Source organism: Ranitomeya imitator, chromosome 1 (genome assembly GCF_032444005.1).
Source record: "Ranitomeya imitator isolate aRanImi1 chromosome 1, aRanImi1.pri, whole genome shotgun sequence".
Taxonomy (NCBI): Eukaryota; Metazoa; Chordata; class Amphibia; order Anura; family Dendrobatidae; genus Ranitomeya; species Ranitomeya imitator.
The window spans coordinates 697467436-697485449 of record NC_091282.1 but is presented as its reverse complement, the minus strand read 5'-3'; the positions used below and the strand labels follow the sequence as shown (position 1 = coordinate 697485449).

General features: G+C 43.9%; 1 protein-coding gene across 2 annotated transcripts in view; it reads left to right on the top strand.

The window, feature by feature from the left end:
* Positions 1 to 678: 678 nt before the first annotated feature.
* The window catches only part of PSEN1 (presenilin 1), a 126280-nt gene continuing 108944 nt past the window's right edge, over positions 679 to 18014 (top strand). The window contains exon 1 of one of the 2 annotated variants that reach the window (XM_069731075.1): positions 679 to 801. The gene's annotated coding sequence lies outside the window, so the exon portion shown is untranslated. The remainder of the gene's footprint in view (positions 802 to 18014) is intronic. The other variant, XM_069731084.1, reaches the window with a different exon arrangement.

Below are 18014 nucleotides of genomic sequence, written 5' to 3'. Positions count from 1 at the left end.
GCATTGTCTTTTATTATTGTGAGGATTATTTTTTGTTGTTAGACCTATAAAAAACAGAAAAGTAAAAAATGCCAAATAAGAAACTGACGAATAAGAAACCAACTTCAGCTCCGAATAAGAAACTGAACGAATAAGAAACCAACTTCAGCCTCGTGCATGCACAAGAGACAAATGTAGCCTGCCAAAACAGCAGGAAAAAATGCGCAAAAAAAAGCAGCCAAACCCAACTTGAGAAGTGACCCCACTTTTTCTTTTTTTTCCCCCACAAGACCTCTTCCAAAACCTCAAGAAAAAAACAGAAAAGATAAAGAAACATCTTCACAGCAGCAATAAGGGGGTTCCCATAGACAGGAAGTGGAAGAATTTTCCAGTATTGGAGAGGATAAGCAAAAAAAATAAGTGTGAAAATAGCTTTAGGCTTTAGCCTTTCATCGCTTCATGGTTTTTAGAGCTTCTGCTAAACTAAAACTCCGTGTGAACAGAGCCACGCGATCTCCATGGAGAGTAGAATGGTTGCACTCCATTATCACTGTAGGCATGGGGTCCCTCCGTTACTAATCACAGACGGGAATGTGACTGGTAATGAGGAGGCGACAGTGAAGGCTCAGGCTGAGCTGCATTGTGTACGATCACAGCGGCTTCCCCTCACAAGATGGCGCCGCGACACGGACGTTTGACGCTCGTACGTGAGGGCATGACCCGGAAGTGTACGCTGCACACCGAGGTACCTGATCACAGAACCGCACGGTCGTTAAAGAGAAGCTATAACCGGTACGGCGGGGTGAGCGGACAGTGCGGGAGGTGAGTGCGCGGCCCCGGGCTGCCCCCATAACCTCAGGAGCAGAGCACATTGCGCCCCCGTGCGCCTTATTGACATCCCCTTTTATTGTCCCTGCAGCGTCCACCGGAAATAGCGGCTCCTCCTTATAGTGTCTGGTGATAATATCAAGTAGTCCTGTGTCTGCCCGGTGCCGGCATCATACGGAGCCATGTGCTGCTGACTACTGGTGTCACTAGGGTCTGACAACTGGCTGTAGCACCGGTGCCGTGCTAGGGGGTTTGCTGGCACGGGCGGCTAGTTAGGTGGGCTGCGGGTGCCGTGTTAGGGGGTCTGTCGTCAGCGGCGCCATGTTAGGGGGTCTGTCGTCAGCGGCGCCGTGTTAGGGGGTCTGTCGTCAGCGACGCCGTGTTAGGGGGTCTGTCGTCACCGACGCCGTGTTAGGGGGTCTGTCGTCACCGGCGCCGTGTTAGGGGGTCTGTCGTCAGCGGCGCCGTGTTAGGGGGTCTGTCGTCACCGACGCCGTGTTAGGGGGTCTGTCGTCACCGGCGCCGTGTTAGGGGGTCTGTCGTCACCGGCGCCGTGTTAGGGGGTCTGTCGTCACCGGCGCCGTGCTAGGGGGTCTGTCGTCACCGGCGCTGTGTTAGGGGGGCTGCGGGTGCCGTGTTAGTGGGTCTGTTTTCACCGGCGCTGTGTTAGGGGGGCTACGGGTGCCGTGTTAGTGGGTCTGTTGTCACCGGCGCTGTGTTAGGGGGTCTGGCGTCACCGGCGCCGTGTTAGGGGGTCTGTCGTCACCGGCGCTGTGCTAGGGGGTCTGTCGTCACCGGCGCTGTGTTAGGGGGGCTGCGGGTGCCGTGTTAGTGGGTCTGTTTTCACCGGCGCTGTGTTAGGGGGGCTACGGGTGCCGTGTTAGTGGGTCTGTTGTCACCGGCGCTGTGTTAGGGGGTCTGGCGTCACCGGCGCCGTGTTAGGGGGTCTGCCAGCTCATTCACACCTCAGTGGTCGTACAGTTTGTCATCAGTGTCAGTTGTTACTGTCAGCGTTTCATCCGTTTTTCGCAAACCTTTATTATGAAGCAATCATTGAGAACTGGCCAGCACAAGGATGCAGCTAGGACTCCATCAGTGAGCTGTCTGAGTTTTACATGGCCCATAGACTTGAATATGTGATTTTGACTTGTGATTCAGAGCAATAATATAATATACTTCTATAGCGCCAACATATTCCTCAGCACTTTACAATTGAGAGGGACATGTACAGACAATAAAGACATAACAGAGTAACACACAGTTCACCAGTTACATGGAGAGTAAGGGTCCTACTCTCACGCTTACAATCGTATGCTTAAAAATGTTGCGGCTCGGTAATTATCAGATCTGGGGTAGTGCATTTAGAAAACTGGTGCAGCGGTGGAGCCGCATATTCATTACTGTAATGAGCGGTACCATGTGACCGCTCAATATAGGAAGAAGCTGCCAGGGACCTGCAGGGACCACGCCAGGAGCAGGTGCGTATAATTAGACAGCCCCCACTCCCCTACCCTGCCGACCCCTCGGTGTGACTTGAGTATAAGCCGAGAGGGGAATATTCAGCCCAATAAAGTGGGCTGAAAATCTCGGCTTATACTCCAGTATATACGGTATGTACAGGTGCTTCTCACAAAATTAGAAAATCATCAAAAAGTTAACTTATTTCAGTTCTTCTATACGATGTGAATACTTTTCTGCCCGATGATGACAGAAGTATTCTAGGAGTGATACCTTTATTGGCTAACCAGAAAATAATATGTTTGTAGCTTTTAGAGCACAGTGGCTCCTTCTTCAGACAAGATGAAGAAAGAGGCTTTCTTTGTGCATAAGATTACAAATCACTCCTAGAATATTTCTGTCATCATTGGGCAGAAAAGTATTCACATCGATTTTTCTGGCTAACACGGTACCACAATACAATTTGTTATTGTACATCAGTTCTTCAATACAAAACGTGAAACTCCTATTTATATAGTCATTACAGAGATCTATTTCAAGTGTTTATTTCTGTTAATGTTGATGATTATGGTTTACAGTCAATGAAAACCCAAGTCATTATCTCAGTAAATTAGAATACTTTATAACACCAGCTTGAAAAATGATTTTTAAATCCAAAATGTTGGCCTACGGAAATGTATGTTCAGTGAATGCACTCAATACTTGGTCGGGGCTCCTATTGCATCAATTATTGCATCAGCATGGTGTGGCATGGAGGTGATCAGCCTGTGGCACTGCTGAGGGGTTATGGAAGCCCAGGTTGCTTTGATAGCAGCCTTCAGCTCGTCTGCATTGTTGGGTCTGGTGTCTCTCCTATTCCTCTTGACAATACTCCATAGATTCTTTATGGGGTTAAGGTCAGGTGAGTTTTATGGCCTACCAAGCAAAGGACTGTAAGGCTACGGTCACACTATCAGCATGTGGTCAGTATTTTACATCAGTATTTGTAAGCCAAAACCAGGAGTTGAACAAACAGAGGGGAAAGCTATAATACAAAAACGTCACCTAGTCTGTATTTTTCAACCACTCCTGGTTTTGGCTAAAAAATACTGATGTGAAATACTGACCAAATACTGATAGTGTGACCGTAGCCTAATACTGTTGTTTTTAAACTAGGTGTCACGGATCCCTTACTCCGTGGTGTAACTAATTCGTCACGTGCCCGCTCTCAGCACGTGACTTGGGGTTGTGCCTACAAGGGTTAATCTATCTCTCCACTTTCAGTCCAGCATTCAACCTCTGTCCTATGCTGTAATGGGAGCATAAATCACACACCCACTCATACACGCTGCCACCACTCACCGAATACACGGGGATGAGTCCCGGAAATATTAATACTAATAATGTCTACCACTCATAAGGCTCTCACACCTTAGGCTATGGATTCTTTTAGAACATTCAAGGTTCAACTTGTTAAAGTTTTAGGCTATGTGCAGACGACGCAGATTTGCTGCAGATCCGCTAAGGATTTTTCCATGCAGAAATGCTGCAGCTCCACACTGTGATGTACAGTATAATGTTATTCAATGGGAAATAAAAAAAGCTGTGCAGATGGTGCGGAATTGCTGCGGATTTCAAAGAAGTGCATGTCACTTCTTTTGTGCGAATCTGCAGCGTTTCTGCACCCCTCCATGTTAAAATTCCACTGTGGCAAAAACCGCACAAAATCCGCACAAAAATCTGCATGAATTCCGCACAAAATCCGCATAAAAACCCGCAGCAAATCCGCGGCTGCAGATTCTGCCAGGAGATGCGGATTTTGTGCAGAAAATTCTGCACCTCTTTTCCTATGTGTGCACATAGCCTTATACTTTAATAAAAGGTTCAGTGCTTACAGTAAGAAAAGGTTATGATAATATGATAATGAAAAGACATACAACTTATGCAAAACAGTATAAGATAACAGGAGAAAACTTACAGAAATCATCTAACTTGGTAGTCTGCTTTCTGCTCCCTGAGGGTAGGATGAATGTAGATTGGATCACACCAGCTCGGCCGCCCCCATTATGTAAACACGTTTTTTAGGTATCAGGTCTACTTTATAGTTTGGTCTGGGGGTCCGGTTTCTAGACCAAATTTAAAAAAAAAACTAACTGTCACATCCAAACATAGATCAAGTGTGAACAGGTGCTGAACCTAGAGTCACCAACTCGTACATAGTCAAACAAACAAGGCAGCACACTGTAGCACCAAAACATGCAAACATAAAATATGAAAGTTAGACTGCATTACTGCACTAGAAATATGAAAAAATGAGAGCGTTTAGTGCATAAATTGGCCAATTTACGTGTACCTGGTAGCCACTTTACGGCATCTCTCGTATACCAGGTCCTACGCTTTCCCTGCTGAGAACAAACGTCTTCATCTGAATGGGTACCTGTGAAACCTCTTCTTAGACTAAATTTCTCTCTCTCTGTGGAGGGGTAATGGACCTGCTGTAATTAAAACACCTGTTTGTGGCTAAGGGTACTTTCACACTAGCGTTTTTTGTAAATCCGTCACAATGCGTCGTTTTGCAGAAAAAACGCATCCTGCAAAAGTGCTTGCAGGATGCGTTTTTTCCCCATAGACTTCTATTGGCGACGCATTTGCGACGGATTTGCACACTTCGCATCCGTCTTGCGACGGATGCGTCGTGCTTTGGCGGACCGTCGGGAAAAAAAAACCCTACATGTAACGTTTTTTTCTCCCGACGGACCGCTTTTTCCGACCACGCATGCGCGGCCGGAACTCCGCCCCTACCTCCCCGCACATTACAATGGGGCAGCGGATGCGCCAGAAAAATGCATCCGCTGCACCCATTGTGCAAAGCGTTAAACGCTAGCGTCGGAATCTCTCCCCGACGCATTGCGACGGGGAGATTCCGACGCTAGTGTGAAAGAAGCCTAAGAGGCGGAGTGCTCGGTCAGAAGGCTAGTAAATACAAATTTTAAAAAACTGACCGTCACATCCAAACATAGATCAAGTGTGAACAGGTGCTGAACCTAGAGTCACCAACTCGTACACAGTCAAACAAACAAGGCAGCACATTGTAGCGCCAAAACATGCAAACATAAAATATGAAAGTTAGACTGCATTACTGCACTAGAAATATGAAAAAATGAGAGCGTTTAGCGCATAAATTGGCCAATTTACACTACCTGGTAGCCACCTTACGGCATCTCTCGTATACCAGGTCCTACGCTTTCCCTGCTGAGAACAAACGTCTTCATCTGAATGGGTACCTGTGAAACCTCTTCTTAGACTAAGTTTCTCTCTCTCTCTCTATGGAGGGGTAATGGACCTGCTGCGATTAAAACACAGTCTAACTTTCATATTTTATGTTTGCATGTTTTGGCGCTACAGTGTGCTGCCTTTTGTTCCTCAGCGGTTTTCATGTGGATTTTTCTGCACCATTAGCACAGCTTTTTTTCCCCAATTGATTTACATTGTACTGTAAATCACTGTGCGGAACTGCAGCGTTTCTGAGCAGAAAAATCCACTGCGGATCCACACAAATTCCGCATCGTGTGCACACAGCCTATCAGCTCTCCTAGAGATACTATCAAGCCGTAATTAACATCTCTCTTCCAAGAGCTAGGAGGTGCCAAATGTTACCTTTCTTCTCAGCTTCCAGCAGGACCCCTTGGTGAGATTGGAGACAGAAATCTACTTGTCCCATTAACACCTGGGTGCGACATGCAGCTTTTCAAGACAGATGTTTCATTATTGCCAGTGACACAATAAATCTATACATAGTCCACTGCGCATATATATATCTATATATATATCTATATATATATATACACATATCTATATATATATATATACACACATATATATATATATATATATATACACATATCTATATATATATATATATATACACATATCTCACCACACTAGGTATTGGTATTTTTGGTAGTGTGGACAGGTGCCAAGTCCTGAGATGACATGGCTCCCCACTGATTGTGGAAACTTCACACTAGACCTCAAGCAGCTTGGATTGTGTGCCTCTGCACTCTTCCTCCAGACTCTGGGACCTTGATTTCCAAATGAAATGCAAAATTTACTTTCATCTGAAAACAACACCTTATACCACAGAGCAACAGTCCTGTTCTTGTTCTCCTTGGCCCAGATAAGACACTTCTGGCTTTGTCTATTGGTCATAAGTGGCTTGACACAAGGAATGCGCACTTGTAGCCCATGTTCTGGAAACTCTGTGTGTGGTGGCTCTTGAAGCAACAACTCCATCAGCAGTCCACTCCTTGTGAATCTCCCCCATATTTTTGAATGGCCTTTTCTTAACAATCCTTTCAAGGCTGCGGTTATCCTTGTTGCTTGTGCATGTTTTTCTATCAAACTTTTTCCTTCCACTCAACTTTTCATTAACCCTCCGTCACATACAATATTCAGACTAACGAGTTCACATACAATGTGCCTGTCAGGCGCCTGCTGGAAAAATACCTATAATATCTAATGTTTGCAATTTCAGTGCTCTAAAAGTGATCAGTGACCTTCATAGGGATGTAATAAAAGAGACTACACATAATCAGTTGCAAAAAAAAACATTTACTTAACATAAAACTAATAACTATGAAATACAAACTTTTCAAAACTCCCGCCAAATAGTCCCCAGTTCGACTCTCTCAAAAAAATGTACAAAGAAAATTTTTGAACACAAACTTAATTTTAAGGTACCTTAAGTACTATTAAAAACATATTCAATCAGAAGTAGATGCTGAGGTTTCCCCAGAAAAGTCACACTTGCAGAGCAAATAGCAAGAATTACACACCATTTTTGCATGTGTCAGGCAAATTGCTTTATGACATTTGAGACATTCATAATTTGAAAGCCTTCTGGTTCCGCTTTCCGTTTGGCAGGTGGTGCATCTCCTTCTTTTGTGAGGTGGTGCAGATGGTGACTTTTCACCATCAAAAAATGGGCGGAACCTTTTGAGCTGAACTTGAAGGCGAGAGGGGATACCGATTGTTTTCACGCTTCTCCTGCGTAGCTCTCCAAGTACTAGTTCATGGGCCAATTTTTTCAGATACAATCGTCTACGGAGTGGTTCAAGATTGTTTTCAAGATAAATTACTTGTGAATTTATACCACCCAAATTCAACATAGCAAAAAATATGACCATTGGCCAGCGTTTGATGTTTCTGCTGACGTTGAAAGTGGAGCACATCTGATCTGCTGTATCCACACCCCCTTTGGTGGCATTGTAAAATGTAATTATCTCCGTTTTTTTTTCTGCCCCAGTCCCAGGATCGATGGCAGCATCATCATGAAGTGTTGATAGAAGAAGTACGATTTTTTTGGCATGTGGTACATAGGAAACTAAAGCCTTTCCATTATGGAATGCAAACATACTGCTGTACTGTTGTCTCTCTTTCACACTTACAAACTGTGGCGGCAATTCCCTTTTGTTTTTTCTTACAGTTCCCACATATGACAGCTTCTGAATTTTCAGATAATCAATCAGATCACAACTTGTAAACCAATTGTCAGCTGTAATATTGCGACCCGATCCAAATAAGGGTTCAGCCAGTCTTTTTACAACATCAATGGGTTTGTTGCTCACACAGTAAGGACCTTCTGGTTGTTTTCCTGCATAAACTTCCAGGTTGTAAGTGTAGGTCTTACTGGCATCAACAAGGGCATACATTTTTATTCCATATTTGTTTGGCTTTGATGGAATATATTGACGAAAGGCACATCTACCACGAAAACCAGGGAGCATTTCGTCAATAGTGAGATTCTCTCCAGGGTAATAACTTTGTTTACAGGTTACAACAAATCTTTGAAATATATCACGAATTGGAGCAAGTTGGTCATGTGTTTTGCGTTCGGTTCGGGTAGTTCTGTCGTCAAACCGAAGGCAACGAATTAGAATCTTGAATCTGTTTATGGACATAACAAGGCTAAATTTTTTCAACTCCATCCCCATCTTTACCCCAAAGTTCCTCCAAACTTTGTCTATTTGCCCTATAAGCTCCTGCAAGGTACAGTAATCCAAAAAAAGCACGCAGTTCTATTTCATCTGTGGGCTTGATGGTTCTGTTGCAGATGTACTTGTCCTTTATAATGTCTATATATTGGTTGGTATATGTGACAATAGAGTCCAGAATGTCATCTGTAAATATACTGTTCCAGCATTCAACTGCAGTTTTTGCATTACGTGCAGTTCCTATTACTGCAGGAAGGTGAGTAATAATGTTTAAAGGTTCCCTACGTTTTTTCTGGAATGGCTTCTTGTTCCATTTAGTATTTTTATCTTTTCCAATATAATATGATCCAACTTCTTCATCCTCACCACTGTCACCATCTTGCTCTGTTTCAGAATCCAGGACACATTCTTCCACCTCATCATGAGAATCAATCTCGCTTTCCTCTCCTAAATCCTCATTCAGTGTGAGGTCTCTATCATCTAACAGCATGTTTGTTACTTCCTCAACATCAAGTTGTTTGGATAAATTGTACATTTTCCTCTCCATTTCAGCAGATAATCTGAAGCAAGAGAAGGAATATGTTAGGGAACTACTGTATATGCCTGAGCAGCACACTTTCTTTTATAAAATCTCCCTTATTTCTATGAAATATCCTCACATTTTGTGCTGTACATTCATAAAACAAGCTAAATAAACTATTGTGATGAATAAAAACATAAAATACCAACCTTACTGAATGTGACGTATTCACATACAATGAGCCTGAGAGATCTGTGCAGCTATATCCTCTCCCCTGAAGCTCTGAAATCCAACTGTGATATCAGGTTTCACAGACCTTCAAGAGACAGGAGACTACCTGGAGGGAGGGGGTTTCCTCACAATCTGGTGAGGAAGGAGAAATGAAAGTAAAAGAGAAGCGCCTGTCAGATCAGTTGTATGTGACGGAGGGTTAATATGCTTGGATACAGCACTCTGTGAACAGCCAGCTTCTTCAGCAATGGCCTTTTGTGGCTTACCCTCTTTGTTGAGTGTGTTAATGATTGCCTTCTGGACATCTGCCAAGTCAGCAGTCTTCCCCATGATTGTGGAGCCTACTGAAACAGACTAAGGGACCTTTATAAACGCTTAGGCGCTTAGTAAGCCTTTGCAGGTGTTTTTTGTTACTTATTCTAATTTACTGAGATAATGACTTTTGGGTTTTCATTGGCTGTAAGGCTAGGTTCACATCGCGGTAGGGCGATCCATTACTAGGCGGCATTAACGCAATGTAATGGAGCCATTAAGGCACCCATTGCCATGCATTATCGTAACGCATCCTAACGCATGTCAAAATAGGCATGCGTTAGCGATGATGCGTTATTTTGTGACGCACTCTCGAACGCGGTATATGCATTTTCGGGTACATTAGGTCTAACGCACAGCGAATGGACATGTTAGTAATAGAGGTCTATGCACAGCTAACGCAATGCTACCTTGCGTTTGCACGGTCATAGACAAAAAGGGAATTGGGGCATCAGCGTTAGCTCATCCGTTTAACGGATCCGTTAAACGGATGCCACTAACGCGATGTGAACCTAGCCTAAGCCATAATCATCAACATTAAAGAAATAAACTCTTGAAATAGATCAATCTATTTGTAATGACTCTATATGAGTTTCACTCTTTGTATTGAAGAACTGAAATAAATTAACTTTTTGATGATTTTCTAATTTTGTGAGAAGCACCTGTGTTTTCCCACCTACAAAGAATGGAGAGGTCTGTAATTTTTATCGTACGTACATTTCAACTATGAGAGACAGAATCCAAAAATAAAACAGAAAATCACATTGTATGATTTTTAAATAATTAAATTGCATTTTACTGTATGAAATAAGTATTCGTTCACCTACCAACCAGTAAGAATGCTGTCTCTCACAGACCTGTTAGTTTTTCTTTAAGAACCCTTCCTACTCTACATTTATTACCTGTACAAATTACACCTATTTGAACTTGTTACTAGTGATGAGCGAGTATACTCGTTACTCGGGTTTCACAGTGGTCTCTGAGGATTTGGATGTGCTCGGAGATTTCGTTTTCGTCACCGCAGCTGCATGATTTGTGACTGCTAGACAGCTTGAATACATGTGAGGAATGCTTGTTTCTTAGGCAATTCCCACATGTGTTCAGCCTGTCTAGCAGTCGCAAATCATGCAGCTGCAGCGACGAAAACTAAATATCTGAGCACATCCAAATACTCAGAGACCACCTAAGCATGCTCTGGGAAACCCGAGTAACGAGTATACTTGCATATCACTACTCGATACCTGTATAAAAGACACCTGTCCACACACTTACACTCAACCTCTCCACCTTGGCCAAGACCAAAGAGCTGTCTAAGGACAACAGGGACAAAATTGTAGACCTTCACAAGGCTGTTATGGGCTACAGGATAGTAGGCCGGCAGCTTGGTGAGAAGGCAACACAAGATGACTGTCAATTGTCCTCGGTATGGGGCTCCATGCAAGATCTCTTCTCGTGGGGTAAGTATGATTCTGTAAAAGGTCAGGAATCGGCCCAGAACTACACAGGAGAACCTGGTCAATGACCTGAAAAGAGCTGGAACCATAGTCTCAAACATTACCGTTAGTAACACACTACACCGTCATTGATTCAAATTCTGCAGGGTACACACATGTCCAGGCCCTTTTGAAGTTTGCCAGTGACCATCTGGATGATCCAGCAGAGGCATGGGAGAAGATCACGTGGTCAGTCGAGACCAAAATAGAACTTTTCGGTATCAACTCCACTCATTGTGTTTAGAGGAAAAAGGAGGATCAGTGCAACCCAAAGAACAACGTCCCAACCATGAAGGGGAAAACATCATACTTTAGGGATGCTTTACTGCAAAGGGGACAGGATGACTGTATTGTATTGAAGGTAGGATGGATGGGGTCATGTATCATGAGATTTTCCCCAACAACCACCTTCTCTCAGTAAGAGCATTGAAGATAGGCCGTGGCTGGGTCTTCTAGCGTGACAATGATCCAAAATACACAGCCAGGACAATTAAGGAGTGGCTCCGTAAGAAGCATTTCAAGGTCCTGGAGTGGCCTAGCCAGTCTCTAGACCTGAACCCAATGGAAAATGTTTGGAGGGAGCTGGAACTCCGTGTTGTCCAGTGACAGCCCTGAAACCTGAAAGATCTGTATGGTGGAGTGGGCCAAACTACAGGAAATGTCCGACGTCTGTAATTGCAAACAAAGGTGTCTGTACCAAAAATTAATTTCTGCTTTTCTGTTGTATTAAAGGGAACCCGTCTTTCCCCCCCCCCCCCCCCCCCCCAGGCGTTTTTAACTAAAAGAGCCACCTTGTGCAGTACTAATGCTGCATTCTGTCAAGGTGGCTCTTTTAGTTGGGGTTCCTGCCAACGCTGAACTATTCATTTTTAGAATTTGCTTTTCCTACCTGTAGTTTGTCAGGGGGGCATGTCTTTTCCCTCTGACACAAACGCCTCCCAGTCATCCCTCAGCCCCTCCGGGTGCCGCCTCCACTTCCTTCATTAACATCCCCGGCGCCTGCGCTCTAACTTTCCATCGTGTGATGGGAGTCGAAGGGCAGCGCAAACTGCACATGCCCAAAAAAAAACTTACAGCGCATGCGTCGGGGACATTAATGAAGGAAGTGGAGGCGCCGCACGGAGGCCCTGAGTGATGGCTGGGAGGCGTTTGTGTCAGGGGGGAGAAGACATGCCCCCCTGTCAAACTACAGGTAGGAAAGGCAAATTCTAAAAATGAATAGTTCAGCGTTGGCCGGGACCCCAACTAAAAGAGCCACCTTGACAGAATGCAGCATTATTGCTGCATAAGGTGGCTCTTTTAGTTGAAAACACCTGGGGGGGGGGTGACAGGTTACTTTCAAATACTTATTTCATGCAATAAAATGCTAACTAATTATGTAAAAATCATACAAATGTGGTTTTCTGTTTGTCCTTTTTTTTTCTTCCATATTCTGTCTCTCACAGTTGACTTGTATGTATAAAATTAGTCTCTTCCATTCTTTGTAGGTGGGAAAACTTGAAAAATCGTTAGTGTATCAAATGCTTATTTTCCCCACTGTAACTATAAACAGTTGTGTGAAAAAGTGTTTGCCACCTCTCTGAGTTCTAGAGATGGGCGAACCCTAACAGTAAAGTTCTGCATCCGTACTGAACACCTACTGTTCAGGCATGGACACCGAACACAGACTTCATCAGGAAGTCCATGTTACTGTTTGGGTTCGCAACCCCAATACACCTGGTGTTTGTCGCGCTGTCATGCGCATAACAGCGCAGCAAACACCACTTCTGATCGGGGTAAAATCATCACCGCTGGTCAGAAAACCGTGGTTCCCACATTGTCAAAAGACAGCGTGCGTGCTCAGCTGTGATCTGAGGTATAAAGTTTACCTCTGGTCACTGGTGTCGGCTGATGGGGCTACTGCTCCCATCAGCCGACGCCTGCTGCCGCTAATAATGGCAAGAGCAGGAGCTGTTCATGGGAGTATTCATCAGCCGGCACCAACTCTGTAAATAAATGATTTAAAAAATAAATTAAAAAACGGCGTTGGTTACCTTGTGTTTTTATATCCAGCTAGGCAAAACTCGCAGCTTGGGGGCTGCACCACTCAACTGACACCTTCAGCAAGGCTGAATAGAGCGGTACCCACACTTTTTTTTGTTTCTTAAATCATTTAAACAACAGCGATTGGGTCCCCCCATTTTTGACAACCAGCCTTGCTAAGCAGACAGCTGGGGGCTGATATTCTCACACTGGTAAGGGGCCATAAATATTGACCCCACAACAGCCTAAAAATAGTAGCTCGCAGACTCCCAGAAAAGGCACATTTATTAGATGAACCAATTCTGGCACTTAGCCCGGCTCTTCCCACTTGCCCTGTAGCTGTGGCAAATGGGATTCATATTTGTGGGGTTGATGTCGCCTTTGTATTGTCAGCTGACATTAAGCCCATGGATTAGTAATGGAGAGGCGTCTATAAGACACCTATCCGTTACTAATTTTATAGTTATATTGTAAATAAATACACAGCCAGAATAAAGTCTTTATTTGAAAAACAAAACACACCATTCCATTTTTATTTAAAAATAACAAACACAGTTAAACTCACCTAACGCCTAATTCCACCAAAGCACTCGTCTCCTGTAATAAAACAAAAAAAAAAATCCCATACAACCATAGGATTAGTAATGGATAGGTGTCTTATAGACACCTTTCCATTAGTACAAATAAAGCAATGGCGGCCGACAGCACTGCTGTAGCGTACAAAGGATGCTCGTCCTAGCTCCACAGGACCCAGGTGGAGAGGTACATACCAACGTGTAGAAGTGAAGGACAGCATCCGATCCAGGTGAAGAAAAAGAAACACTTTATTGTGCCATAGGTGCAACGTTTCAACCTCAAAAAGGTCTTTGTCAAGCATACATAATGATCAACATGGCGGCCTTATATAGGAAGTAGATAACAACCACCTGGCAGGTCCGCCCACAAAATTTACATACCCATTAACTGGTGATCATAATAACAATAAAATTGTGCAAATTGTGTAACATACATAGTTTAAAAAATACATTACAGTATTACTTGAGTCCCCTAATGTAGATAACAACTTACGTAATCATCATAACAAACACATGTGGAAGGTCCAAAAGTAAATAAACAATCTCATCTGTCATATCAAAGCCAATCAGAAAGGCTCAAGGGGGCCATTGTATCCGTGTACTACCTATCACAGGGCTTGTGTTATTATAATCCCAACTAACCTATCGATGCCTAAGTTGAAGATCCAATCCGGGACACCAGTGCAAAACCAGCCCTACACAATGGAGCCAATCCAGGCTCTATGTCCTCTTACCTAGAACCGCCTCCCAGGCTAATCACAATACTTCCTGTTAATATCATTCAAGATATCCAAGTTTATCAAACATGGCTCGAATCCCGGAATCAGTGCACTCATCAGACGGCCCCGCGGTGCAGCAAAGCATGAAATCACATGCCGCTACACCCCGGACCGCCGAGTGACACGCCCACCGGCAAAGACACCCGCCCCATATATGAGAACCAATCCAGGCTCACAGTCCACATCAAGAACAACGTTGTTCTTGATGTGGACTGTGAGCCTGGATTGGTTCTCATATATGGGGCGGGTGTCTTTGCCGGTGGGCGTGTCACTCGGCGGTCCGGGGTGTAGCGGCATGTGATTTCATGCTTTGCTGCACCGCGGGGCCGTCTGATGAGTGCACTGATTCCGGGATTCGAGCCATGTTTGATAAACTTGGATATCTTGAATGATATTAACAGGAAGTATTGTGATTAGCCTGGGAGGCGGTTCTAGGTAAGAGGACATAGAGCCTGGATTGGCTCCATTGTGTAGGGCTGGTTTTGCACTGGTGTCCCGGATTGGATCTTCAACTTAGGCATCGATAGGTTAGTTGGGATTATAATAACACAAGCCCTGTGATAGGTAGTACACGGACACAATGGCCCCCTTGAGCCTTTCTGATTGGCTTTGATATGACAGATGAGATTGTTTATTTACTTTTGGACCTTCCACATGTGTTTGTTATGATGATTACGTAAGTTGTTATCTACATTAGGGGACTCAAGTAATACTGTAATGTATTTTTTAAACTATGTATGTTACACAATTTGCACAATTTTATTGTTATTATGATCACCAGTTAATGGGTATGTAAATTTTGTGGGCGGACCTGCCAGGTGGTTGTTATCTACTTCCTATATAAGGCCGCCATGTTGATCATTATGTATGCTTGACAAAGACCTTTTTGAGGTTGAAACGTTGCACCTATGGCACAATAAAGTGTTTCTTTTTCTTCACCTGGATCGGATGCTGTCCTTCACTTCTACACCTTTCCATTAGTAATCTGTGTGCTTGATGTTACCAGACAATACAAAGGTGACATCAACCCCACAAATATTACCCCATTTGGCGACTGCTGCAGGGCAAGTGGGAAGAGCTGGGCAAAGCGCCAGAATCTGCGCATCTAATAGATGCACCTTTTTTGGGTGGCTGCGGGCTGCTAGTTGTAGACTGGAGTGGGGGCAATATCCATGGCCCCTTACCAACCTCAGGATAGCAGCCCCCAGCTGTCTGCTTTAGCAAGGCTCGTTGTCAAAAATGGCGGGGACCCCAAGCCGTTTTTTTTAAAATTTATTTAAATAATTAAAAAAAAAAAAAACATCTTGGGACACCGCTATTCTTGATGACCAGCCTTGCTGAAGTTGACAGCTGAGGGTTGCAGCCCCCAACTGCGAGTTTTGCCTGGCTGGTTATGAAAAATACAGGGGAATCCACACTTTTTTTTTTTATTATTATTATTTATTTAGACACAGGCGCCTACTGATGAATACTCCCTTCAGCCGCCGCATGTTCTCGCTGTTATTAGCAGCAGCAGAAGGCATTGGCTGATGGGAGCAGTAGTCCCATCAGCTGACACCAATTGCCGGAGGTAAACGTTATACCTCCGATCACAGCTGCGCGCTCACGCTGGCTTTTGATAGCGTGGGAACCACAGCTGTCTGACCGGTTGTTTATGATTTTACTGCCAGACAGAAGCAGTATTTGCTGCGCTGTTATGAACATGACATTGTGGCAAACACTGCATGTTCGGGCCTCCCATTCAAGTGAATGGGGTTCGGATATTGTTCTGGTACCCAAACCTGAATTCTTTGTAACTGTTTGGCCAAACCCGCTGGAGCCGAACATCTAGGTGTCCGTCGATCTCTACTAATTTGCTGTTTTTTTCATGTTTGTCACACTTTAAATGTTTCAGATAACCAAACAAATGTAAATATTCAGATAACCAAACAAATGTAAATATTAGACAAGGGTAACAGAAATAAACACAAAATCCAGTTTTTAAATGAAGGTCTTTATTATTGACGGAAAAGAAATCCAAACCTACAGGGCCTTATGTGGAAAAGTGAAAAGTTCACACCCCCTTAAAACATAAATTAGGCTACGTTCAAACTAGCGTTGTGCGCCGCTGCGTCGGCGACGCGACGCACAACGCACTGAAAAACGCGGCAAAACGCACGCAAAAACGCTGCGTTTTGCGACGCGTGCGTCGTTTTTTGCCGAAAATCGGACGCAAGAAAAATGCAACTTGTTGCGTTTTCTTGGTCCGACGCTTGCGGCAAAAAAGACGCACGCGTCGCAAAACGCAACAAGCAAAAACGCATGCGTCCCCCATGTTAAACATAGGGGCGCATGACGCGTGCGTCGCCCGACGCGGCGCCGACGCAGACTAGCACAACGCTAGTCTGAACGTAGCCTTAGCTGTAGTTTATCACATCTTTGGGATAGTGAGTTCAAATTCCCTTGCCACGCCTGTTCTCAATCAAGAAAACACTTAAAGGGACACTGTCACCTGAATTTGGAGGGAACAATCTTCAGCCATGGAGGCGGGGTTTTTGGGGTTTTGATTCACCCTTTCCTTACCCGCTGGCTGCATGCTGGCTGCAATATTGGATTGAAGTTCATTCTCTGTCCTCCATAGTACACACCTGCGCAAGGCAAGATTGCTTGTGCAGGCATGTACTACAGAGGACATAGAATGAACTTCAATCCAATATTGCAGCCAGCATGCAGCCAGTGCAGTAAGGAAAGGGTGAATCAAACACCCAAAAACCCCGCCTCCATGGCTGAAGATTGTTCCCTCCAAATTCAGGTGACAGTGTCCCTTTAACCCCTTCATGACCCAGCCTATTTTGACCTTAAAGACCTTGCCGTTTTTTGCAATTCTGACCAGTGTCCCTTCATGAGGTAATAACTCAGGAACGCTTCAATGGATCCTAGCGGTTCTGAGATTGTTTTTTCGTGACATATTGGGCTTCATGTTAGTGGTAAATTTAGGTCAATAAATTCTGTGTTTATTTGTGATAAAAACGGAAATTTGGCGAAAATTTTGAAAATTTCGCAATTTTCACATTTTGAATTTTTATTCTGTTAAACCAGAGAGTTATGTGACACAAAATAGTTAATAAATAACATTTCCCACACGTCTACTTTACATCAGCACAATTTTGGAAACAAAATTTTTTTTTGCTAGGAAGTTATAAGGGTTAAAATTTGACCAGCGATTTCTCATTTTTACAACGAAATTTACAAAACCATTTTTTTTAGGGACCACCTCACATTTGAAGTCAGTTTGAGGGGTCTATATGGCTGAAAATACCCAAAAGTGACACCATTCTAAAAACTGCACCCCTCAAGGTGCACAAAACCACATTCAAGAAGTTTATTAACCCTTCAGGTGCTTCACAGCAGCAGAAGCAACATGGAAGGAAAAAATGAACATTTAACTTTTTAGTCACAAAAATGATTTTTCAGCAACAATTTTTTTATTTTCCCAATGGTAAAAGGAGAAACTGAACCACGTACGTTGTTGTCCAATTTGTCCTGAGTACGCTGATACCTCATATGTGGGGGTAAACCACTGTTTGGGCGCACGGCAGGGCTTGGAAGGGAAGGAGCGCCATTTGACTTTTTGAATGAAAAATTGGCTGCACTCTTTAGCGGACACCATGTCACATTTGGAGAGCCCCCGTGTGCCTAAAAATTGGAGCTCCCCCACAAGTGACCCCATTTTGGAAACTAGACGCCCCAAGGAACTTATCTAGATGCATAGTGAGCCCTTTAAACCCCCAGGTGCTTCACAAATTGATCCGTAAAAATGAAAAAGTACTTTTTTTTCACAAAAAAATTCTTTTAGCCTCAATTTT